General features: G+C 40.7%; 1 protein-coding gene across 1 annotated transcript in view; it reads left to right on the forward strand.

Annotated features, from left to right (window-relative positions):
- Window positions 1–26,957, forward strand: part of FGF5 (fibroblast growth factor 5) — a 100,971-nt gene that overhangs the window by 73,163 nt on the left and 851 nt on the right. The window lies entirely within an intron of this gene.

Genomic DNA, 26,957 nt, shown 5'->3' on the forward strand with positions numbered 1-26,957 from the left:
CTATTCATCAGATTGGAGGCTACTGCTCACACTAGACTATGTGTCACAAGGCAACCAACTGTAAGAGTGTCTCAAAGCACTGAATTTGACTTGGTAGAGATTTACAGGCCCCTCCTAACCATATTTGGGATTGTTGCAATCTATCATTTACTCAATTATTAGGGGTACAGATAGGGCGATCTGTCACAAAAACTGGGATCGTCGAACAGTGTGTTGTCTTCCTGGCGCTCGAGTTTGACAAATCGCGGATCGGGTTGACAGATTACTGAGAGGGGCTGGAGAAGATCCAGCAGTCATGGTCCATATCGGAACCAATGACAAAGTTAGAGGTAGGTGGAGCGTCCTTAAAAATGATTTTAGGTCAAAAGCTTAGGGCAAGGACCTCAAAGGTAGTTTCCAAAATACTACCGGTACCACGAGCCACACAAGAAAGGAGATTAGGGAGGTTAACAATTGGCTCAAGATCTGGTGTAGGAAGGAAGGGGGTTTGGGTTCCTGGAGAATTGGGCCGACTTCTCTCTTGGCTACAGGCTCTATCGTAGGGATGGGCTGCACCTCAATGGGGAAGGGGCAGCTGTGTTGGGGGAGAAGATGGCTAGAAGGTTGGAGGAGCGTTTAAACTAGGGACTGGGGGAGGGTAATTGCATTATAGGATGGGAAGATAGTGTAGATAGAGAACGGGGCAAGGTAATGGGACTGGGGAAGGGATGGAAGGACTAGAACTGCTCAGAAGGAAAAGTGTAGGGTAAAAAATATGCATGAACCTCTAAAATGTATGTTTACTAATGCCAGAAGCCTGACTAATAAAACTGGGGAACTGGAATTAGTGATGTGTGAGGAGGACTATTACATAGTGGAAATAACTGATACATGGCTGGATGATAGCTATGACTGGGCGGTTAATGTACAGGGTTACAGTCTGTTTAGAACAGATTGCCTAAACTGGAGAGGGGGAGGGGTCTGACTTTATGTATAGTCCCATCTAAAGCCCACACTCTGGGAAGATATAAGTGAGGGACATGAAAATGTGGAGTCACTGTGGGTAGAAATACATGGAGGCAAAAACAATAATAAATTACTAATATGAGTTTATTATAAACCACCTAATATACCAGAGTTCACAGAATATCTACTACTTAACGAGATAGACGAGGTGGCAAATCATAATGAGGTGGTTATTTTGGGGGACTTCAACTACCCAGATATAAACTGGGAAACTGAAACTTGTATATCTCATAAAGGAAACAGGTTCTTGGCAATAACCAAAAGACAATTACCTTTCCCAACTGGTTCAGGACCCGACTAGAGGGACAGCCATACTGGACTTAGTATTAACCAATAGACCTGACAGAACAACAGATGTTGAGGTTGGGGGACACCTGGGAAATAGTGACCATAAAGTAATAACCTTCCATTTATCATTTAAAAGAGTGTTTCTTGAGGGAGGAACAAAAATTCCAAGCTTTAAAAAAGTTTAATTTAGCCAAATAAGAGAGACCATAGGCCTAACTAACTGGGACAATGTCCTCAAAAATAAAAAAAGAGCCACAAAATGGGATATTTTTAAAAGCATTCTAAAATCTAATTGTGAGAAGTACATACCTTATGGGAATAAAAGGTTAAGGAACAAGCAACCAATGTGGATAAATAGAACTGTAAAGAAAGCAATAAATGGAAAAGGGAAATAATTTAAATCACTAAAACAGGAGGATAGCGAGAAAGCACTGAAAAACTATAAGGAAAAAAATAGAATGTGTAAAAAACAAATAAAAGCAGCCAAACTTGAGACAGAAATATGAATTGCCAAAGAGAGCAAAAGTAACCCTAAAATGTTTTTCAATTATATAAATGGTAAACAGAGTAATGAGGGGGGAGTTGCAGAGAGCGATGAGGAGAAAGCAATGCTATTAAATATTTTTTTCTCTACTGTATTCACTGAAGAAAATAAATCACATGAAATGCAGAATGTAAAAGAGCCCGGAAACTATAGGCCGGTAAGTTTAACATCTGTTGTGGGTAAACTTTTTGAAGGTTTTCTAAGAGATGCTATCTTGGAGTACCTCAATGAAAATAAGCAAATAACGCCATATCAGCATGGCTTCCTGAGGGATCGGTCATGTCAAACTAATTTAATCAGTTTCTATGAGGAGGTAAGTTCTAGACTTGACAGCTACGAATCAATGGATGTCGTATATCTGGACTTCTCCAAATCATTTGACACTGTACTGCATAAAAGGTTAGTATATAAAGGAGAAAGCTTGGACTGGGAGAAAATTTCTGTATGTGGGTAAGTAACTGGCTCAGTGATAGAAAATAGAGGGTGGTTATTAACGGTACACATTAAGACTGGGTCACTGTCACTAGTGGATTACCTCAGGGGTCAGTATTGGGCCCTATTCTCTTCAATATATTTATTAATGATCTTGTAGAAGGCTTGCACAGTAAAATATTAATTTTTGCAGATGACACAAAACTGTGTAAAGTAATTAACACAGAAAAGGACAGTATACTGCTACAGATGGATCTGGATAGATTGCAGGCTTGGGCAGATAAGTGACAGATGAGGTTTAACACTGACAAATGTAAGGTTATGCACATGGAAAGGAATAATGCAAGTCACCAGTACATACTAAATGGTAAAACACTGGGTAACACTGACATGGAAAAGGACCTAAGAATTTTAGTGAACGGCAAACTAAGCTGTAAAAACCAGTGTCAGGCAGCTGCTGCCAAGGCCAATAAGATAATGGGTTGCATCAAAGGCAGCATAGATGCTCTCGATGAGAACATAGTCCTACCAATTTACAAATCACTAGTCAGACCACACTTGGAGTACTGTGTACAGTTCTGGGCTCCTGCGAACAAGGCAGACATAGCAGAGATGGAGAGGGTACAGAGGAGGGCAACTAAAGTAATAACTGGAATGGGCAACTACAGTACTCTGAAAGATTATCAACATTAGGATTATTCACTTTAGAAAAAAGACGACTGAGGGGAGATCTAATTACTATGTATAAATTATATCAGTGGGCAGTACAGAGATCTCTCCCATTATATATTTATCTCCAGGACTGTGACAAGGGGACATCCTCTGCGTCTGAAGGAAAGAAGGTTTGTACACAAACATAGAAGAGGATTCTTTACGGTAAGAGCAGTGAGACTATGGAACTCTCTGCCTGAGGAGGTGGTGATGGTGAGTTCACTAAAAGAGTTCAAGAGGGGCCTGGATGTATTTCTGGAGTGTAATAATATTACAGGCTATAGCTACTAGAGATGGGTCGTTATTCTGATTGGAGTAGGAAAGGAACTTTTTTCCCCTTAAGTGAGGAAAATTGGCTTCTACCTCAAAGGATTTTTTTTTTTTGCCTTCCTCTGGATCAACATGCAGGATAACAGGCCGGACAAATGTCTTTTTTCTGCCTTATATACTATGTTACTCATATGCAAAGCAGAGATCTTGCTACACTAATCAGACTATGCTCTAGAATTCTAGCCCCATTCAGAAAATGAAGCCTGGCCAGAAAATAGAAGCCAACCTTAAATAAAATCTTCTAGTTCGTCCAGGATAGGATAGACAGAAGACTCATGCCAATACTATCACAGTACAGATCTCAGTTCTTGAGCCTTTATTGTAAAATTGTTGGCAAGCGGATCTCTTACAAAGAGATTTTATAATGGCTGTTCAGAAGATGAGGCTAAACAAGTTAAATCTCTTTCCAAGCTGGGATATTCCTTTGGTTGTCAATTAAATAGGTGAGAAACCCTTTGGGCCTTGCCTGGGGCCAAATATTGCCAAGTTATCTTATGGTTGTATTACAACAAAAGGTCTGCAACTAAAAAGCTGTTTGATTATTTTCAGCTAATTTCCATGTATTTTGGTGTGCTGAAAACAAATAAAATATAGAAAAAACTCCTAGGCATCATGATTTGCCACAAAATGCTAAATTGTCTTCAAATTTATATAAAAAAAAAAATTTGGGGTATTTTTTTATATTATGTGTTTTTAACCAAATTTAAAGTCTAAAATACTATTAATTAATTCACATAAGTGCATTTAAGATATAAAATGGCGAAAAAATCTCAAAGGGGTTGTCCGAGTTATGTAAAAAAAAATATAGCACTGTAAATCTGATAGTCAGCAATATAAACATAAGCTAAGCAAGTTTTAGGGAAAAAAAATTATATTTCCTAATTTCCCTAGTTCTCTTCTTGGCCCTTTGTTGTTATTTGCAGGTAAGCAATCTCTGATCCTCCCCCCCCCCCCCCCCCCCCCTGTAAAGCGGGTGAATACAAGTGCTGCTCTGAGTGACATGTCTGACTACTGGGATACTCAGCAGCATGCTGTATGCGTAAGCCTCAGCCCTGAGTGTGTGCTTCTAATGGTAGAAGGGGTTAATCTTTTCTGAAGAATCTGACTTTGAAGATGATGAAAATTGTTTTCTCAGGAGGAGATGAATGATTTGGTAAGAGACTAGAATCTTCCCAAAGATGCTGCTAAGCTACTCGGATCAAGGCTGAAAAGCAGGAATTTATTGTTGCCAGGTGTATCATCTTCATGGTTCAGACATCATGAAAAGGAGTTCATTCCTTACTTCGCCCAGGAAGACAAGTTGGTTTATTGCATCGATGTCGAAGGTCTGATGGGTCAATTTAAAATCCAATATGATTCAGAGCAATGGCGTCTTTTTAGAGATTCTTCAAAAAGAAGTCTCAAAGCAGTTTTACTCCACAATGGTGGTTTTTACGCTTCCGTACTTGTAGGTCATTCCGTACACTTGAAGGAAACGTATGAGAACTTTAAATTGGTTCTTCGTAAACTTAAATATGAAGACTGTGGTTGGCAAGTGTGTGGGGACTTGAAGGACTTGTGCATGCTGCTCGGCAACAAGTTGGGTATATCAAATACCCTTGTTTTCTGTGTCTATGGGACAGTCGAGACCGACAAAATCACTGGACCAAGAAGACTTGGTAGCCGAGGGTGCTAACAGTCGGTGAAAAAAATGTCCTCCGAGAAACTTTGGTACCTTCCCATAAAGTTCTTCTACCACCTCTCCACATAAAATTGGGATTGATGAAGCAATTCGTAAAATCACTTCCAAGAGATGGAGAATGCTTCAAATACTTGGTCACCAAGTTTCCAGGCCTGTCGGAGGCAAAATTGAAGGAAGGTGTGTTCGTCGGACCAGACATTAGAAGGCTTATAGTTGATCAAGAGTTTGTCAATACCATGACGGATTCTCAAAAAGAAGGGTGGATTGCATTTAAAGAAGTCGTACAGAAATTTTTAGGCAATAACAAAGATCCTCACTACAAAATGATCGTCAGATGAATGCTGAAAGCATTTCCAGCTTTAGGTTGCCTGATGAGTTAAAAAGTGCATTTCCTCCAGTCCCACCTTGACTACTTTCCTGAAAATTTGGGAGCTGTGACTGAGGAATAAGGTGAACGATTCCACCAAGACATTAAAGAGATGGAAAGGAGATACCAGGGAAAATGTAGCATTACAATGATGGCAGACTACTGTTGGATGCTTCAGAGAGACATTCCAGATGCTACTAACAAGCGTAAATGCACCAAGAGGAGCCTCACAGGGAAGAAGAATCGAGTTTAGTGTGTGTAGGTGAGCTCATTTCAGTTCAAAAAAGGATTTTCATGATAAAATTGGAATAAAACTTTAATTGTATAAGTCTATTTCCATTTATTTTGAGGTATTGCCTTATTTAACATAGTTACCTAAATTATCAGGAAACGTGATGTCCTATGACAAAATGGAGGTCATTTTTGGATTCAGCGCACCAAAAAACATAAAGATTATGTGGAATAACCAAAACATCTCTTGAAAAAAATGTTTTGCAGATCTGTTCTGACAAATTTCTGTCCAATCAGACCAATAGTTGGTGTGTATAACAAAAGATCTGTGTGTGTAAACAGCCATCTGACCAATGATTGGTCAGAAAATCTGCCAGGTAATCTGTCGGTGTAATACACCCCTTAGACGTTTGACCCGCTATCTCATTATTCAAAAGTGACAGTAAAATACAAGCGAAAGAAGTCTATAGAGTAGAGCCTGTATTACACAGGCCGAATGAACAAGCGAGGGAAGCGTAATAGAGGAGGCTGCTGCTATTACATTCCTCCCCGCTGCAGCTTGGGAAGGAGCGATTACTATGCCATCGCTCGTCCCCATGATGTCTAGCGGTTTGACGGCGGCAGATCAAATTAGACAACACCATCTGCCACCAGCAAACAATGATTTTTAAGCAAGCTTAAAAATCACAATTGCCCGATGAACGAGCATATTTGCTCATTCATCGGGCAATCGGCAGCAGTATTACACTGCAAGATAATCGCTATAAACACTAGTTAGCGATCATCTGCCAAAAAATCGGCAGGTGTAAAATGGCCTTAAGAGCCTACAATTTTTAGGTCTCCAGAGAAACTATTGGTAACTGTTAGGAAAAAGAAGATCTTTTGCGAATTTACTTTTTTTGTATTTTGTTTTTGCATTTTTATGTTTTTTTTTTAGAACTGCAGATATTAGCTGTAAGTCTGTGGGAATTATTAAAAGCAGTACAAACATGCATTTTTTTAAGTGAAATTTTTCTTCACTTGTTGCATTTCTTGGGTTAGTGCCATTTTTTAAATTACAGTATGCTCTGGGTGTGGCTTTTTGGCCCATATACATCAATATTTTTTTTATCTTCTTGAAAAGCATGTGTCAATGTGTTTAATGGCGTTTTTAAATGACATTTTTTTAATCCATGACTTTTTTCATTTTTATCTACAGCGTGACCTTTTATCTTTTTTGTAGTTCGAGCAGCAGCAGCTGCACTCTTTCCAGCATAATAATTTTCTTGTTTGAAGCTTTTCTTGCTCTTTTTCTTCTCTATAAAATCACAGAGAGGAAGGCTTGTTGAAGGTTTTTTGAGTGGTTTAACCACTACCCGACCTGTGTCATAATAGTACATCATGGCACAAATGTATTTCATGATCAGTGCTGTACTATTACACCACAATGATAGTACGGGCTTAGAGGCATCACTTGTTACACAGCTAACATCACACTCTAATTGCCAAGATTAGAGATTGGATAACTGGAAAATTTTTAATTGCAAGCATTCGGAGCACAGAGGTACCTTCATCAGGCAGGTTTACAAATGAATTATGTATCACCCCATGTGCAAATGTGTAAGGCCAAGCTCACACTTCAGTTATTTGGTCAGTTATTTCCATCAGTTATTAGGAGCCAAAACTAACTGACCAAATAACTGAAGTGTGAACTTAGCCTAACATTTATTAAATGTTGTGTTTTTTTCCTCTCATACATTTTTTATACAAAAGTCGTAAATATCACATATCCTATATTTATCCCTTAGAAGAGACCACAAAAACATCCTCCTTTTGAATCCTAGAAGTAGGCCAATTATATATAAATTACCGGTATGTGCATAATATATTGTCTTATGTGTTGGCAGAATGAAATAGATATGTGCCAGGTCACTTCTATTTATGTGACTTAGGTTGCAGCTGTCTAGACCGCTTAACACTTTGTAACAGCATTATTCCTTAGTAACTAGCTGCAGACTAACTTATGTTTTGAGTGATACAGTCTCAACACCATCAGTATTTTAGACATACATATAATTTTTTATAATTTTATTCCAAATGGTGTTACATAGGTATTTTAATTTTAAATAGTTCATTATATTAGTGCCACATTCTATATGAGTGTTACAATGGCGTTTCTCTTGTTACTATTGTTCCATCTGGACAGGGGCCAGCTTCTTGTGTGTTTGAATTTGGGCCATTGTATTCAATGGCGGTTCACTGTTCCTGCGTCCTGGAGTCGGTTTCTTGTGGGTGTGAATTATGGACATTGTGCTATGTATATCTCTTCAGTTTGGCACTGCTAGGGTTAACCTTTCCTGGCTCTGTGTGGACCTGTTTGTCTAATGAGTTAATAATCCCTGCTACATATTATCTTAATTGCATGTCCTGCCCCAGTTGTGCAACAAGTTCAGACTGCTTGTTCTGTTTCAGAATCCTGACTTAGTTCTGTTTGCCATTCCCCAGTGTCTGTTACTCTTTTCCATGGATTTGTATGTATCCTGTATCTCTGGCTGTGTCTGGTTGATTTGTGTACAGTCGTGGCCAAAAGTTTTGAGAATGACACAAATATTTGTTTTCACAAAGTTTGCTGCTAAACTGCTTTTAGATCTTTGTTTCAGTTGTTTCTGTGATGTAGTGAAATATAATTACACGCACTTCATACGTTTCAAAGGCTTTTATCGACAATTACATGACATTTATGCAAAGAGTCAGTATTTGCAGTGTTGGCCCTTCTTTTTCATGACCTCTGCAATTCGACTGGGCATGCTCTCAATCAACTTCTGGGCCAATTCCTGACTGATAGCAATCCATTCTTTCATAATCACTTCTTGGAGTTTGTCAGAATTAGTGGGTTTTTGTTTGTCCACCCGCCTCTTGAGGATTGACCACAAGTTCTCAATGGGATTAAGATCTGGGGAGTTTCCAGGCCATGGACCCAAAATGTCAACGTTTTGGTCCCCGAGCCACTTAGTTATCACTTTTGCCTTATGGCACGGTGCTACATCGTGCTGAAAAATGCATTGTTCTTCACCAAACTGTTGTTGGATTGTTGGAAGAAGTTGCTGTTGGAGGGTGTTTTGGTACCATTCTTTATTCATGGCTGTGTTTTTGGGCAAAATTGTGAGTGAGCCCACTCCCTTGGATGAGAAGCAACCCCACACATGAATGGTCTTAGGATGCTTTACTGTTGGCATGACACAGGACTGATGGTAGCGCTCACCTTTTCTTCTCCGGACAAGACTTTTTCCAGATGCCCCAAACAATCGGAAAGAGGCTTCATCGGAGAATATGACTTTGCCCCAGTCCTCAGCAGTCCATTCACCAAACTTTCTGCAGAAGATCAATCTGTCCCTGATGTTTTTTTTGGAGAGAAGTGGCTTCTTTGCTGGCCTTCTTGACACCAGGCCATCTTCCAAAAGTCTTCGCCTCACTGTGCGTGCAGATGCGCTCACACCTGCCTGCTGCCATTCCTGAGCAAGCTCTGCACTGGTGGCACTCCGATCCCGCAGCTGAATCCTCTTTAGGAGACGATCCTGGCGCTTGCTGGACTTTCTTGGACGCCCTGAAGCCTTCTTAACAAGAATTGAACCTCTTTCCTTGAAGTTCTTGATAATCCTATAAATTGTTGATTGAGGTGCAATCTTAGTAAGCCACAATATCCTTGCCTGTGAAGCCATTTTTATGCAACGCAATGATGGCTGCACGCGTTTCTTTGCAGGTCACCATGGTTAACAATGGAAGAACAATGATTTCAAGCATCACCCTCCTTTTAACATGTCAAGTCTGCCATTTTAACCCAATCAGCCTGACATAATGATCTCCAGCCTTGTGCTTGTCAACATTCTCACCTGAGTTAACAAGACGATTACTGAAATGATCTCAGCAGGTCCTTTAATGACAGCAATGAAATGCAGTGGAAAGTTTTTTTTTGGGATTAAGTTAATTTTCATGGCAAAGAAGGACTATGCAATTCATCTGATCACTCTTCATAACATTCTGGAGTATATGCAAATTGGTATTATAAAAACTTAAGCAGCAACTTTTCCAATTTCCAATATTTATCTAATTCTCAAAACTTTTGGCCACAACTGTACTGTGCCAGTCTGTTCTCCACCTGGTTTTGTCTTTGTGCTTTGCCTGTGCTTATGATGCATTGCACTGGAGTCTCTAACCGCTGTGTGCCCGCTGCCATCTACACCAGGACCATTCCTAGAGAAAGCAGCCTGGTGGCTCACCTGAAGCAAAGACCAGATCCTTGTATAGGGGTAAAGGGATAAAACCAGGGGATTACTAGGACACTGCCCTCATGATTAGCCCTAAGCCAAATCGGTTAGTTGGAGCTGTTTCTAACAGTGGAAGAAATGCAATGTATTCACTTTTTAAAGGGTGTCAAATATGCAGGGATAATATTTGAAGCATGGGCAAATGCATATAGGCAGCATGGGTAAATGCACATAATAATGTGAGAATATAACCTATGCATGTTCATAAAGTCATCTAATAAGACATGTAGACAGTATGCATATGTTAAATGATTGCTGCTTTTAAAGAACTAACACTCTTTTCCCTTATAATAATGTGTACTCATTTCTACCGGGTATAACAATCTGGGGCTGGGACTACAGAGCGACAAAACACTCTTTTCCCCTATAATAATGTGTACTCATTTCTACCAGGTATAACAATCTGGGGCTGGGACTATAGAGCAACAAAACACTCTTTTCCCCTATAATAATGTGTACTCATTTCTACCAGGTATAACAATCTGGGGCTTGGACTACAGAGCGACAAAACACTCTTTTCCCCTATAATAATGTGTACTCATTTCTACCGGGTATAACAATCTGGGGCTGGGACTATAGAGCGACAAAACACTCTTTTCCCCTATAATAATGTGTACTCATTTCTACCGGGTATAACAATCTGGGGCTGGGACTACAGAGCGTCAAAACACTCTTTTCCCCTATAATAATGTGTACTCATTTCTACCGGGTATAACAATATGGGGCTGGGACTACAGAGCGTCAAAACACTCTTTTCCCCTATAATAATGTGTTCTCATTTCTACCGGGTATAACAATCTAGGGCTGGGACTATAGAGCGACAAAACACTCTTTTCCCCTATAATAATGTGTAAGCATTTCTACCGGGTATAACAATCTGGGGCTGGGACTACAGAGCGTCAAAACACTCTTTTCCCCTATAATAATGTGTACTCATTTCTACCGGGTATAACAATCTAGGGCTGGGACTACAGAGCGTCAAAACACTCTTTTCCCTTATAATAATGTGTACTCATTTCTACCGGGTATAACATTCTGGGGCTGGGACTACAGAGCGACAAAACACTCTTTTCCCCTATAATAATGTGTACTCATTTCTACCAGGTATAACAATCTGGGGCTGGGACAATAGAGCGACAAAACACTCTTTTCCCTTATAATAATGTGTACTCATTTCTACCGGGTATACCAATCTGGGGCTGGGACTATAGAGCGACAAAACACTCTTTTCCCCTATAATAATGTGTACTCATTTCTACCGGGTATAACAATCTGGGGCCGGGACTACAGAGAGTCAAGTGTCGTGCAAAAGCTAGTGTCCGAAAATACTATTTTAGAACTGTGTTTTGGCTTTAAAATCATAACCAAATCACAGAACAATTGCACTTAAGAGACAGTTGCACATAACCTGCATTGTGGTCTATGATAGCAAAGTCTTATGTGACCTGCACCAACAGTGTTGGATTTTCTGATATTGTCAGTTCGCATTCACGGCATGTCACACTGAAACATCACTGACAATAATGTGGCTACACAGTGCATTAGTTTTTGGTGCTGAGCTACAAGTCAGAGACACTCCATAATCAAGAGAAGTGCTGTTTCTGGAAAGAATGCAGAACATTATGTCTAATCTCAGTGTATAGCTCTGCTACAACTGTATACACTGGGGAGATCACATATATAACAAGATTTGGACATTCAGTCCAGCTTACCGCTCTTGTCACATGATCCAGTTCATACCACACTCCACCAACGGTGCCCGTAATTGTAAACCGCCTTGGCTGTGGAGCTTGATAATGTCCAAAGATGTGTACAGCACTTTGTTCTTAAGATTTTGTTTTCATTTTCTTAAAGTCTTTATTGAGTCATATTAAAAACAACATCCTAAAAAAGGGTTCGATCCAGATCATCAAATGTTTCAGATGTTCTTCTGTTGTCCTTACTCTTGGTATAGGAGGTTTTTGGGTTTTTAATATAACTCAATAAAAACTTCAAGATTTAATGGATGAGTCTTGTATACATCTTTACAAATTATACACTGGGGGAGATATATCAATGTCACCGTGCCTGGAAAGTGTCTTGGTTTGCACTAAAATTTGGTTAACTTATGACATGCTAGACACAATGGTTTTATAGAAAACTTTTGTGGCAAATTTTTGTCTCAACCTATTCCTGTTTTGTCAAATTCTTAGTTTTTGGCACTTTTGGGCAAAAGCTATACCAGCTCCAAAGAGGTATAAAAATTGGTTTAACATTCTGATGCTGTAAAGCACATTACCACAAATAGGAATTTCTGTGGTGCACTGTGTCATATTTTCTTTTCACCACTTTTAGACACATATAACCATCCAAATCATGTCTGGCACAAACTAAAAATGGCAAAAGTGGAATATTCTGATGCAAAATATATATCTGCCTTATTATTTTATAAAATTTGACTGTTACTTACAATCTGTATTTTAACACCATACTTTACAAAAATATTACCTTGAACATTTAAAAGAGTTTTCCAGGAAATTAAATACTGATGACCTATCCTCAAGATAGGTCAATAATATCTGATTGGTGGGGGTCTGACTACCAGCATTCCTGCTGATCAGCTGTTTAATACTGTGTATACCAAACATGGCTGAGGAAGAGACCACAACTGCCGATTGATGGGGTGCTAGGAGTTGCACCCACACCGATCAGATATATACATGACCTATCCCAAGGATACCTCATCAGCAGTTAAGTCTTGGAATCCTTTTTAAAATGTAGCAAATTGCAAAACAGTAAATTGCTTAACTGATAGACTCCCAATGTATTGGTGTCTATGAGACTATATTCCTATGGAGACCCTGCCACAGATTGGAGGCATGAAGAAAAAATTTAATCTGATAGCTGTATGTACCTTATAATAATTAACCATGGCCACCAATTATAGTCTTTTTTACCCGAGCCACAACCACTTTTGTGTCTTTACTTAAAAAAAAAACTTTTGTACTTGGAGGATGTTTTGCCGTGAATTCCGAAAAAGAATGACATTTTTTCCCCTGAATAACACCTACAAAATCCATTCCAGTTTAAAATACATGAAAGCCCTATGTTTCCTTCAACAAAAGAAACAAAACACTTTGGGGTTGACTAAGAAACGAACAAAAAAAAAAATCACCTTTAGAATGCAGCATTTGCCCAATTTGCCCAAAACACCCCTGTCATAAAAGAGTTAATAGGAATTGAAATAGAAGACCTACCCAGTTGATACTGCGCTGGTTAAACTGACTGCATACATAAGTAGGTTTAGCAATTTTTTTATATTTTAATAATATATATTTAACATTATATTTGTTGCTCGGAAGGGAAGCGTTCCTTCCTGGAAAACGCCTGCTCGCTAGTGGAGGAGACCGCTGCTATTACATGCAGCGATCTCCTCCGCACCATGAGGAGGAACGAATGTTATGCCATCGCTTGTACCCATGCTGTACAGTGGTTAATTAGATAGCACAATCTGCCGCCGGCAAATCCTGATCTTTCGGCATGCTAAAAAGATCTGGATTGCCCTATGAACGCGCAAACGCTGCAAGATGATTAATCCCATGTCTGCCATTTTACATACAGTATCAGAATACAGGGATGATGAGAAGATGGAGGATCACATGACCCTGTGTCAGTGGGCTTGCCCATAATACCTTGTAGTCATCCTCAGCCAATCATGAGGGACTTTAAGGACTTATGTTCACAAACATATTTTTGGTTTGCATCCGATCCACATTTTTTTGCGGGTCAAATTCGGGCCCATTAAGTTCAATAGGGCCGCAAAAAATGCAATCAGCAACCCCGCAAAAAAAACAAAAAAACAGAACACGTCCTATTCTTGTTTGTTTTACAGACAAGGATAGGATTGTTCTATTAGAGGTGTGCCATTCAGTTCTGCAAAATGCAGAATGCACAGGGCTGGTATCCGTGTTTTGCAGATCTGCAAACAGCCAACGGTCGTATGCATGAGCCCAGATATCAGTGCCATGTTTTCTCGGCTTGTAGACTGGAGGACAGATATGTTAACAAAAAGAATACAGCTAATTTAAAGGGGTTATCCAAACCATATCCAAAACATATAATTATATAAATACAATGTACTTACCTGTTCCCTGGCATCCGCGTCACTCCGGATCCCCGCACGGCTGAATCTCCACGATGCTAGGGAGGCAGTGGCAGCTGTGCAGGGATCCGGAGCGACAAGGGTGCCGGGGAGCATGTAGTATATTGTATACTAGGGGTCTGGGCATTGAGGGGGTCATTATAGGGGTTGGATAACACCTGTAAGATCAGATAGGTTATTTCACAGTGAAGAGAAGACAATACCTAGTTATAAACTATAACTTATTGACAGAGAGAGGTTTTAGAGACAGGATAGAAGTCACTGTGTCATTGAGTAGCTTAAGCAGGCTGACAGCCATTTTACTGAGAGCTGCTGCATTTAAGGACAATACGCAAGTCATTATTCATGTGAATCACCTCAACACATAATTCCCAGTTACAGACAGTCATACTGCCTCAGGAAGTCTATTTCATCCATGATGTTAGTCAGTGTTGCATAGGGTTATACAACTCAATTTATTATTAATGACAATCACACCAATCTTCATAACCTATAGTCACAACAGAACATTTACAGTTTTACTGATACTGTGGTGCCTGCCATTTTAGTCTGCATCACAGTTACTGACCCTACATAGTCACATTTATAGGGTACTGGACTCTGTGTAATTGACTTCTGGTTATTTTTGTTGATATTTGGTTCAAAATAAAATGGTAAAAGAGTGGCAATGGATGGGGCATTGTAAGCTGAATCATCTGCACCACATCATCTACCAGTGAGAATGTTGGTGGCTGTAGTGCAAGCAGGAGCAGCAGCTGTCCACTAGTAATAGTAGCCGGCCACAGTTGCAAATGGATTATTATGTCCACTATTACTACTCCTACAGAGCTATAGATCTCCTGCCTTGTTTGAAATTTTTTCTGCTTTTGCAGGGAACCCTACCCTGCACAGTATAACAAACCTGAAACTATTCCCAAAGAAAATAGATAATTGTTTGACAGCTTTTGGAAAAATTCATTGCTTCTTCACTTTCAGGACAAAATCAATTTTCTTTAACGTAACATTAAAACTGTTGCTACTGCCCAAAAAGGGATCATTTTTTGAGCACTTCTTAAAAACAAGCCTTTGCTTCTTTCGAAACCACATATGTGTATAAACACTACAGGCATCTTACCCCAAAAAGGGATATTTTTATAACCGGATTAGTCCCCCTATAGCAGGCATGCTCAACCTGCGGCCCTCCAGCTGTTGCAAAACTACAACTCCCAGCCTGAACAGCCTACAGCTATCAGCCTACAGCAGGGCATTGTGGGAGTTGTAGTTTTACAACAGCTGTAGTGCCGCAGGTTGAGCATGCCTGCCCTATAGTAATATAAAAGTCCTACCAATAGCCTTAATTCTCTCCCAGAGTGCACTTATTAGTAATACTGCCCCCTACAATGCCCCCAATAATGATACTGCTCCCATGAGTGCCCCTGTTAGTGCTAATGCCCTTTATATTGTGCCCAATAATAATGTCCACCATAGTGAACCTAGCAGTAATAAGACTCTCTATAGTATTAATAATACCCCCCTTTAGTGCCTCCAGTAGTTACTGTGTAATACTCCCCTATAGTGCCCCAGTAGTATTTTTCCACCTTTATAGTGTCCCCAATAGTTTTAATGTCACCTATAGGATCTCCATTGGTGACTGTCTAATGCTCCCCTATAGTGCCCCTGTAGTTATAATTCCCCCTGTAATGACCCCTATAGTGTTTTAGTAGTTAATATTTCCCCTTATAGTGGCCCCAGTAGTTAAAATGTCCCATACAGTGTTCCCTAGCAATAACAATACTCTGGTTGACCCTTAGTGACCCCGGTAATAAAAAAAATAACCCCTATGGTGCCACAGTAAAAATTGTGCTCCCACAGTGCCCCTAGTATTAATAACACCCCCTATTGTGCCTCCAGTAATAATAATGCCCCAGAGTGCCCCCAGTAATCATCCTCCTATTGTGCCCCCAGTAATTGTAATGCACTCTATTGTGTCTCAAGTAATAATAATGTACCCACAGTGCTCCCCTGTAATATTGTAATATCCCACCATTGCCCCCAGTAATGTTCCTACAGCACCCACAGTAATGTCCCCCAACTGCCTCTAGTAATATTCATCCCCACACTGTCCCGAATAAAGTCCCTATAGTGACAACTGTAAAGTTCCCCCCACTGCCCCCAGTAATGTACCCCCACCCCTGCACTCACTGTTAATGGGCCCAGAACTCTCATTGTACTTCATTGTGCTTATATTTTTATTACACTATGTAGTCAGGTATCATATAAAATACATTTTCAATATTAATAAAATGGGGATAAAGAATGCATGATCAAAATGTCTCAGACAATACATTTAAAATAATCAGCATACAGACATATAAAGAAGATAGCTGTTGTTGGGCAATAAGCATATTAACCATGATAGATACAAATCTGGCTTCACATGCAGAGATGGATAAAATAAGATAACATAATAAAGTATCAGCAATTGCTCTTTACAGATCTAGTAAGTGCCAACATCAGTGGGTTAACACGTTAAACGACAGTATAAATTGGTTAACTGAACAGTGTAACAAGCTTTGCACATTGTTAAACTAAGCCAGTGAGATAAGCTTGTGTGTTAACGCGCCAGGAATTACTTTAACGCCTGCTACATCTGTACATGTGTTTTCTTTAAGGGTCCATTCACACATCCGTAATTTGGGTCTGCATTCGTTCTGCAATTTGCAGACCCATTCACTTTCAATGGTGCTGGAACAAATGCGAATTTGCATTTCCGGGATCCGCATCCGCATTTTCGGGATCAGTTTTTTCGGGATCCGCAATTCCATTCCTGAAAAAAATAGAATATGTCCTATTCTTGTCTGCAATTATGGACCAGAAAAGGCATTTTCTATTATAGTGTCTGTGATGTGCGGTCCGTAAATTGCGGATCACACATTGCAGGTGTCAGTGCTTTGCGGATCCGCAATTTGCGGATCCGCAAAACACTTACGGACGCGTGAATGGACCCTTACAGTACCCGTGTGTCTGTGGAAACGTGGCTGATCTTTAGGCTACATGCACATGGAGCGTTGTTTGTTTCCGTGTCCATTCTGTTTTTTTTTAGGACAGGATGCGGACCCATTCATTTCAATGGGTCTGCAAAAAACGCGGACAGCACACTGTGTGCTGTCCGCATCAGTATGTCCGTTCCGTTGCCCCGCAAAAAAAATAGTGCATGTCCTATTTTTTTCTAGTTTGCGGACAAGGATAGGCATTATTACAATGGATCCGCAAAAAAAACGGATGCCATACGAAACGTCATCCGTTTTTTTTGCGGATCCGCAATTTGCGGACCCCAAAACACATACGGTCGTGTGCATGTAGCCTAAGAGCAGAAGTAGGATTAACCTATTCACTTGATCCATTAACATTAATGATGACAAATATATAGTAACACAGCAGAACTAATGCAAATGAAAAACCTTTTAATTTTCACTCTGTTGCCCCCTGAAACAGATCCATAACGTTATCTTAGTTTGTATCAGTCACCGTGTTATCCTATTATCATTATAAGACCTGAAGATATGGCATACAATATTCCTTGACTTCTGTGCAAAAATGGATCCTTAGTGGACCTATTCACATCAGTTCACACCTGAAGAATAAGATACTGTATATACCGTAAATGTATTTGTTATAAACAAGTAATACTAGTGTAAAGTCAGCTTTATATTGCTTCATTTATTAACTGTACAAAAATGCATTTAGATATGCAACTGCATTAAAATAAATACAAAAATATGTATATAATTATTTTGATTCTTACTTCATGGTGAAAAAACACTAAAAACACTAATATACAATGCTACAATAAATTTTAAGATATTTCTCTATGACAAAACAAACTATTTTAAGAAGAATTTCATTAAAATGCTTTTATCATCTGGTACCTTTGATATTTTATACATTAAGATTTGCAATGGTAACTAGTGTCTGCAATGGTTAATACCGCTATACCTACAGTATGCGGCAGCTTAGTTAATTATATGAGAATCACACATTAACTTCCTTACAGTTCTACTATTTCTTACACGTCGGGTGTGAAAAGATCTCTTTACATAACATGGGTTATCATGAAAAAAAAAACCTGAAGGTTGTCACTCACAAACATTATCATTTCTCAAGAACTGGAGGGCAGATGTCTTTTGGCCGCAAGCCAAACAATGCATAAAGGTGAAACCTGATACAGATGAGTCTGCAGAGCACACTATATTTTCTCATTTAATGATCACAAATGAGGGAAAGTATTCCCTTACACTTCAGAGAATGTGTAAGCCTTGGTATTTTCAATAAAAACAAGCTAATGCTAGTGTGAATTAGCACCACATAACCGTTGCATAATAAGCATGAAAATCTTATCAGATTACCTAATTGTTAATATGGCATGTTTTGGCAAATACAGTAGGTAAGAATTGATCTGCAAATGTAGGATAAATGATCTGATGGACAGCCAGGCTATTAATGCTAAGACTCCAATAGGTAGATATAATTGGTCAAATCCAAATTACTATGAAGTGCATATGAACCATACCCTATGTGATTCCTATAGGGACCATAGAGTTATGGGGTCAAGTCCCATTCCCTTTTGGTTGGAAAAAACCTATGCAAGAGTTGGCCTAACCGCTTTTCGACCGCTCACAGACTTTAAACGTCCAGGCGGCCTGTGCTTACCTCTGCAATTAGCAGCTGCACGCTAATCGTGTAGCTGCAGAAGCAGGGAGCCAGCCATTAGTGAAAGCTGCGCTCTCCATATAGAAAGTAGGGATGATTTTTACTGGCCCTGCTCTCTCCATTTCTGTATACACAGTGCTCGATAAGTGCTTTATATACAGATCAGGAAATGGCAATGCTGCTTCTTCCTGATCCGATCCTAGCAATCGTGCGATTGATTGGGGCTGGGTGTCTGCACGAGCTGCTGGGTCTTAGCAGACCCAGATCAACCCTGCAGTAAGGCTTTATAGCATTGTAAAGATCAGGCTCGGACTGCCCACAGGGGTACAGGTGAATCACCCGGTGGGCCCCTGAGCAATGTGGGCCCCTAGTCTCCCACCCCCTGCACAAGTGGCACATAACACAGTAGAGTTACTGTACTACATACATATATTCAATGTACAGCACCTCAACCAGCCTATGTACATATAAATTACTTGACAGATTATTAAAGAAACTCCCCAGTTTATTATTATAGACACGATCAGAGCTGAGATGACTCCTAGGTATAGAGGAAAGCTGCCAGTGTCCTCTTCTCCCCAGGACCTACCTTCTCTATGCAGGGACCCCCATATTCAATCATCTGGTAGCATCTTGCTGCTGTGTCAGCAGGTAATATTTGAATGTATCTATACGGTGGGCCCCCAAAATTTTACTGGTGGGCCCTAGGCACCCCAGTCCAACACTGGTAAAGACCCTGGTGGCTGTATTCCCCTTGTAACAGGTCCTAACATGTCAGCTTTAGTTACAGGAGAAATCAGCAATAAAAAACAAGTAAAAGAATAAAAAAAGAAATAAGGGTGAGTTCTCATCATCGCTAGTAACTTTTTCTGCTCCGTTATAAGAGTAGAACAATGAAAATAGCGGAAGTGCCAAATTCGGCACATAACTGACATGCATGGAGCTGAACAGACTGCATTAACTACTATGGAGTCCATCCAGGTTTTGTTTAGAAACCTATTTATTTACCAGACAATAAAGTCCACATGAATGTTTTTTTTTTTTTTACAGAATCTGTGAGCCTCCAACGCAGATGTAAACAAGCCCTAAAAAGTAATAAGAAAAACTACCCACATGCCACACTGCAGCCTCTAGCCCTTCCGCTGGTGACCATACCCCATACATCTCCTATATCAAAAAAACATTATGGAAAGGGGACATCATTTAAAAATGCATCCTGTGGTAGTCAAAAAAATAAATAAATGAAAAATATTAGAAAAACTGACTTTCCCTTTTTTAACATTTCCTGGGGAATAAAAAAAATACAAAAATAACAATGCCGAAAGAATAAAGCCCCATGTAGTATCAAAAAAGGGTGCAAAAATTATTTACATAACCGAACTGAAAAAGTTATGTCTTTTAAAGATGCATGCACTAAAAGCATTTAAAATGCATCTGGTGAGTAAGGGGGGGGGGGGGGGGGAGAAACCCACATGCTTAAAGGGCATGTCACTTGCAATAAAATTATTTATCCACCTAAAAACAAGAGTGCCCTTGTCAGCATTAATGGTTCTGCTTATGGGCAGGGAAAATAACAGAGTAAGGCTATTTTCACACTAGCGTTAATATTTTCCGGTATTGAGATCCGTCATAGGGTCTCAATACCGGATAAAAACGCTTCAGTTTTGTCCCCATTCATTGTCAATGGGGCCAAAATGTAACTGAACAGAACGAAATGCTCCAAAATGCATTCCGTTCCGCATGCTGCGGTTTGCTTTCCATCTGGGATGCGGAGGAAGACGGATCCGTCATGACCCACAATGCAATGTGGGACGGATCCGTTTTCTCTGACACAATCTGACAATAGAAAACGGATCCGTCCTCCATTGACTTTCAATGATGTTCATGACTGATCCGTCTTGGCAATGTTAAAGATAATACAACCAGATCTGTTCATAACGGATGCAGACGGTTGTATTATCAGTAACGAAAGCGTTTTTGCTGATCCCTGCCGGATCCAGTAAAAAGGCTAGTGTGAAAGTAGATAAGTCCAAAATCTCTAATAATTTGGACACACAGAAAAATTCTATAAATCATGAGTAAAAAGAGTTAGGTCTCAGTCACACGTCCATGATAACGTCCATGACAACATAGTCAGTGTTTCGTTTGTGACAATGTTCGTGAAAGGTCCATGTTTGGTCTGTAAGTCCATTTTTTGCCCTCAGTGTGTCATCCATTTTCCATGATGTTTCATACTGTATGTAAAATTATTATTGCAGTTATTTATGACCTTTTAGGTTATTGTAATTTTAATGTAAAGTAAAAGTTACATTTTTGTTTCTGTGATGTTTATTATCTCTGGACCCTGACATATTACATGTTTAACCACCTCCGGACCGCCTAACGCAGGATCGCGTTCCGGAGGTGGCAGCCCTGCGCACAGTCACGCATATACGCGTCATCTCGCGAGACGCGAGATTTCCTGTGAACGCGCGCACACAGGCGCGCGCGCTCACAGGAACGGAAGGTAAGAGAGTTGATCTCCAGCCTGCCAGCGGCGATCGTTCGCTGGCAGGCTGGAGATGTGTTTTTTTTAACCCCTAACAGGTATATTAGACGCTGTTTTTATAACAGCGTCTAATATACCTGCTACCTGGTCCTCTGGTGGTCCCCTTTGTTTGGATCGACCACCAGAGGACACAGGTAGCTCAGTAAAGTAGCACCAAGCACCACTACACTACACTACACCCCCCCCCCCGTCACTTATTAACCCCTTATTAGCCCCTGATCACCCCTAATCACCCCTGATCACCCCATATAGACTCCCTGATCACCCCCCTGTCATTGATTACCCCCCTGTCATTGATCAACCCCCTGTAAAGCTCCATTCAGACGTCCGCATGATTTTTACGGATCCACTGATAGATGGATCGGATCCGCAAAACGCATCCGGACGTCTGAATGAAGCCTTACAGGGGCGTGATCAATGACTGTGGTGATCACCCCATATAGACTCCCTGATCACCCCCCTGTCATTGATTACCCCCCTGTCATTGATTACCCCCCTGTAAAGCTCCATTCAGACGTCCGCATGATTTTTACGGATCCACTGATAGATGGATCGGATCCGCAAAACGCATCCGGACGTCTGAATGAAGCCTTACAGGGGCATGATCAATGACTGTGGTGATCACCCCATATAGACTCCCTGATCACCCCCCTGTAAAGCTCCATTCAGATGTCCGCATGATTTTTACGGATGCACTGATACATGGATCGGATCCGCAAAACGCATCCGGTCGTCTGAATGAAGCCTTACAGGGGCATGATCAATGACTGTGGTGATCACCCCCCTGTCATTGATTACCCCCCTGTAAAGCTCCATTCAGATGTCCGCATGATTTTTACGGATGCACTGATAGATGGATCGGATCCGCAAAACGCATCCGGACGTCTGAATGAAGCCTTACAGGGGCATGATCAATGACTGTGGTGATCACCCCATATAGACTCCCTGATCACCCCCCTGTCATTGATTACCCCCCTGTCATTGATTACCCCCCTGTAAAGCTCCATTCAGACGTCCGCATGATTTTTACGGATGCACTGATAGATGGATCGGATCCGCAAAACGCATCCGGACGTCTGAATGAAGCCTTACAGGGGCGTGATCAATGACTGTGGTGATCACCCCATATAGACTCCCTGATCACCCCCCTGTCATTGATTACCCCCCTGTAAAGCTCCATTCAGACGTCCGCATGATTTTTACGGATGCACTGATAGATGGATCGGATCCGCAAAACGCATCCGGACGTCTGAATGAAGCCTTACAGGGGCGTGATCAATGACTGTGGTGATCACCCCATATAGACTCCCTGATCACCCCCCTGTCATTGATCACCCCCCTGTCATTGATCACCCCCCTGTCATTGATTACCCCCCTGTAAAGCTCCATTCAGATGTCCGCATGATTTTTACGGATGCACTGATAGATGGATCGGATCCGCAAAACGCATCCGGACGTCTGAATGAAGCCTTACACGGGCGTGATCAATGACTGTGGTTATCACCCCATATAGACTCCCTGATCACCCCCCTGTCATTGATCACCCCCCTGTCATTGATCACCCCCCTGTCATTGATCAACCCCCCTGTCATTGATCAACCCCCCTGTCATTGATCACCCCTCTGTAAGGCTCCATTCAGATATTTTTTTGGCCCAAGTTAGCGGAATTTTTTTTTTTTTTTTCTTACAAAGTCTCATATTCCACTAACTTGTGTCAAAAAATAAAATCTCACATGAACTCACCATACCCCTCACGGAATCCAAATGCGTAAAATTTTTTAGACATTTATATTCCAGACTTCTTCTCACGCTTTAGGGCCCCTAGAATGCCAGGGCAGTATAAATACCCCACATGTGACCCCATTTCGGAAAGAAGACACCCCCAGGTATTCCGTGAGGGGCATATTGAGTCCATGAAAGATTGAAATTTTTGTCCCAAGTTAGCGGAACGGGAGACTTTGTGAGAAAAAAATAAAAAATATCAATTTCCGCTAACTTGTGCCAAAAAAAAAAAATTTCTATGAACTCGCCATGCCCCTCATTGAATACCTTGGGGTGTCTTCTTTCCAAAATGGGGTCACATGTGGGGTATTTATACTGCCCTGGCATTCTAGGGGCCCCAAAGCGTGAGAAGAAGTCTGGTATCCAAATGTCTAAAAATGCCCTCCTAAAAGGAATTTGGGCACCTTTGCCCACCTAGGCTGCAAAAAAGTGTCACACATGTGGTATCTCCGTATTCAGGAGACGTTGGGGAATGTGTTTTGGGGTGTCATTTTACATATACCCATGCTGGGTGAGAGAAATATCTTGGTCAAATGCCAACTTTGTATAAAAAAATGGGAAAAGTTGTCTTTTGCCAAGATATTTCTCTCACCCAGCATGGGTATATGTAAAATGACACCCCAAAACACATTCCGCAACTTCTCCTGAATACGGCGATACCACATGTGTGACACTTTTTTGCAGCCTAGGTGGGCAAAGGGGCCCATATTCCAAAGAGCACCTTTAGGATTTCACAGGTCATTTACCTACTTACCACACATTAGGGCCCCTGGAAAATGCCAGGGCAGTATAACTACCCCACAAGTGACCCCATTTTGGAAAGAAGACACCCCAAGGTATTCCGTGAGGGGCATGGCGAGTTCCTAGAATTTTTTATTTTTTGTCACAAGTTAGTGGAAAATGCTTATTTTTTTTTTTTATTTTTTTTTCATACAAAGTCTCATATTCCACTAACTTGTGACAAAAAATAAAAAGTTCCATGAACTCACTATGCCCATCAGCGAATACCTTGGGGTCTCTTCTTTCCAAAATGGGGTCACTTGTGGGGTAGTTATACTGCCCTGGCATTCTAGGGGCCCAAATGTGTGGTAAGGAGTTTGAAATCAAATTCTGTAAAAAATGACCTTTGAAATCCGAAAGGTGCTCTTTTGAATATGGGCCCCTTTGCCCACCTAGGCTGCAAAAAAGTGTCACACATCTGGTATCTCCGTAATCGGGAGAAGTTGGGGAATGTGTTTTGGGGTGTCATTTTACATATACCCATGCTGGGTGAGAGAAGTATCTTGGCAAAAGACAACTTTTCCCATTTTTTTATACAAAGTTGGCATTTGACCAAGATATTTATCTCACCCAGCATGGGTATATGTAAAAAGACACCCCAAAACACATTCCTCAACTTCTCCTGAGTACGGAGATACCAGATGTGTGACACTTTTTTGCAGCCTAGGGGGGCAAAGGGGCCCACATTCCAAAGAGCACCTTTCGGATTTCACAGGTCATTTACCTACTTACCACACATTTGGGCCCCTAGAATGCCAGGGCAGTATAACTACCCCACAAGTGACCCCATTTTGGAAAGAAGAGACCCCAAGGTATTCGCTGATGGGCATAGTGAGTTCATGGAAGTTTTTATTTTTTGTCACAAGTTTGTGGAATATGAGACTTTGTATGAAAAAAAAAAAAAAAAAAAAAAATCATCATTTTCCACTAACTTGTGACAAAAAATAAAAAATTCTAGGAACTCGCCATGCCCCTCACGGAATACCTTGGGGTGTCTTCTTTCCAAAATGGGGTCACTTGTGGGGTAGTTATACTGCCCTGGTATTCTAGGGGCCCAAATGTGTGGTAAGGAGTTTGAAATCAAATTCAGGAAAAAATGAGGAGTGAAATCCGAAAGGTGCTCTTTGGAATATGGGCCCCTTTGCCCACCTAGGCTGCAAAAAAGCGTCACACATCTGGTATCCCCGTACTCAGGAGAAGTTGAGGAATGTGTTTTGGGGTGTCTTTTTACATATACCCATACTGGGTGAGATAAATATCTTGGTCAAATGACAACTTTGTATAAAAAAATGGGAAAAGTTGTCTTTTGCCAAGATATTTCTCTCACCCAGCATGGGTATATATAAAATGACACCCCAAAACACATTCCCCACCTTCTCCTGAGTACGGAGATACCAGATGTGTGACACTTTTTTGCAGCCTAGGTGGGCAAAGGGGCCCATATTCCAAAGAGCACCTTTCGGATTTCACAGGTCATTTTTTACTGAATTTGATTTCAAACTCCTTACCACACATTTGGGCCCCTAGAATGCCAGGGCAGTATAACTACCCCACAAGTGACCCCATTTTGGAAAGAAGAGACCCCAAGGTATTCGCTGATGGGCATAGTGAGTTCATAGAACTTTTTATTTTTTGTCACAAGTTAGTGGAATATGAGACTTTGTAAGAAAAAAAAAAAAAAAAAAATCATCATTTTCCGCTAACTTGTGACAAAAAATAAAAAGTTCTATGAACTCACTATGCCCATCAGCGAATACCTTAGGGTGTGTACTTTCAGAAATGGGGTCATTTGTGGGGTGTTTGTACTGTCTGGGCATTGTAGAACCTCAGGAAACATGACAGGTGCTCAGAAAGTCAGAGCGGCTTCAAAAAGCGGAAATTCACATTTTTGTACCATAGTTTGTAAACGCTATAACTTTTACCCAAACCATTTTTTTTTTACCCAAACATTTTTTTTTTATCAAAGACATGTAGAACTATAAATTTAGAGCAAAATTTCTATATGGATCTCGTTTTTTTTGCAAAATTTTACAACTGAAAGTGAAAAATGTCATTTTTTTGCAAAAAAATCGTTAAATTTCGATTAATAACAAAAAAAGTAAAAATGTCAGCAGCAATGAAATACCACCAAATGAAAGCTCTATTAGTGAGAAGAAAAGGAGGTAAAATTCATTTGGGTGGTAAGTTGCATGACCGAGCAATAAACGGTGAAAGTAGTGTAGGTCAGAAGTGTAAAAAGTGGCCTGGTCTTTCAGGGTGTTTAAGCACTGGGGGCTGAGGTGGTTAAGTTGCAAAAAGCAATTTTAGACAGCCTTACTAGTAATACAGTATAAATGAACCTTTAATTTTCTAAAAAAAAACAAACACCTGAAAAAAGTAAACGTTCCTGCAGAAAACAGTCTCATACAACTATATCAAGTTAAAATATATATATGTATATATATATATATATATATATATATGTGATGAGAATAGTATTGGGTCCCTTAAGGGGCTGTGCATCTTTGGGCAGACCTGCGAGGGAAGCCTACTTACCTGCTTCCTGTTCCTTCACTCCCCAACCTTGGCTGCTCTGCTGCTTTTCCAAGGTGTCAAATTTTATTTTCATTTTCACCTATGCGTCATGTTAAATATTCATTTGATGCAAGAGGAGCAGGTTACCGCTGCCACCAGCGATTGGCTGCAGCAGCTAATATCCTGGGAATGCAGTGGCGCACCCAAAGCCAGGGATAGAAGGAGCGTGGAGCCAGCATTGCCGGATTCTACAGTTCACCGCCGGATCCCCAATGACTGTAATGAGGTCCGGCGGTGAGTCTGACGTTTTCCAGCATAAATGCCAGGTTTCAGCCAGACAAAAACCGTTGCATGCAACATTTTTGGGTACAGCTGAAAGCCAGCATTTGTGCTGGATCAGGCAGCCATATCAGCTTGCCGCAGATGTGAATGCGGCCTAAGTAGGCTTCCCTTTGCAGGTCTGACCAAGAGGGATCGGGGAGGGGGGAATGTCTACCAAAACCCCCCAAAGTGCACAACCCATTTAAGGTAAAACTGGTTCTCAAAGGGTTAATAGATATTACTATCTATTTATGGACATTTTGACAATTTTAGAAGCATTTTTGTTGAA

This window comes from Bufo bufo, chromosome 2 (assembly GCF_905171765.1).
Source record: "Bufo bufo chromosome 2, aBufBuf1.1, whole genome shotgun sequence".
Lineage (NCBI taxonomy): Eukaryota > Metazoa > Chordata > Amphibia > Anura > Bufonidae > Bufo > Bufo bufo.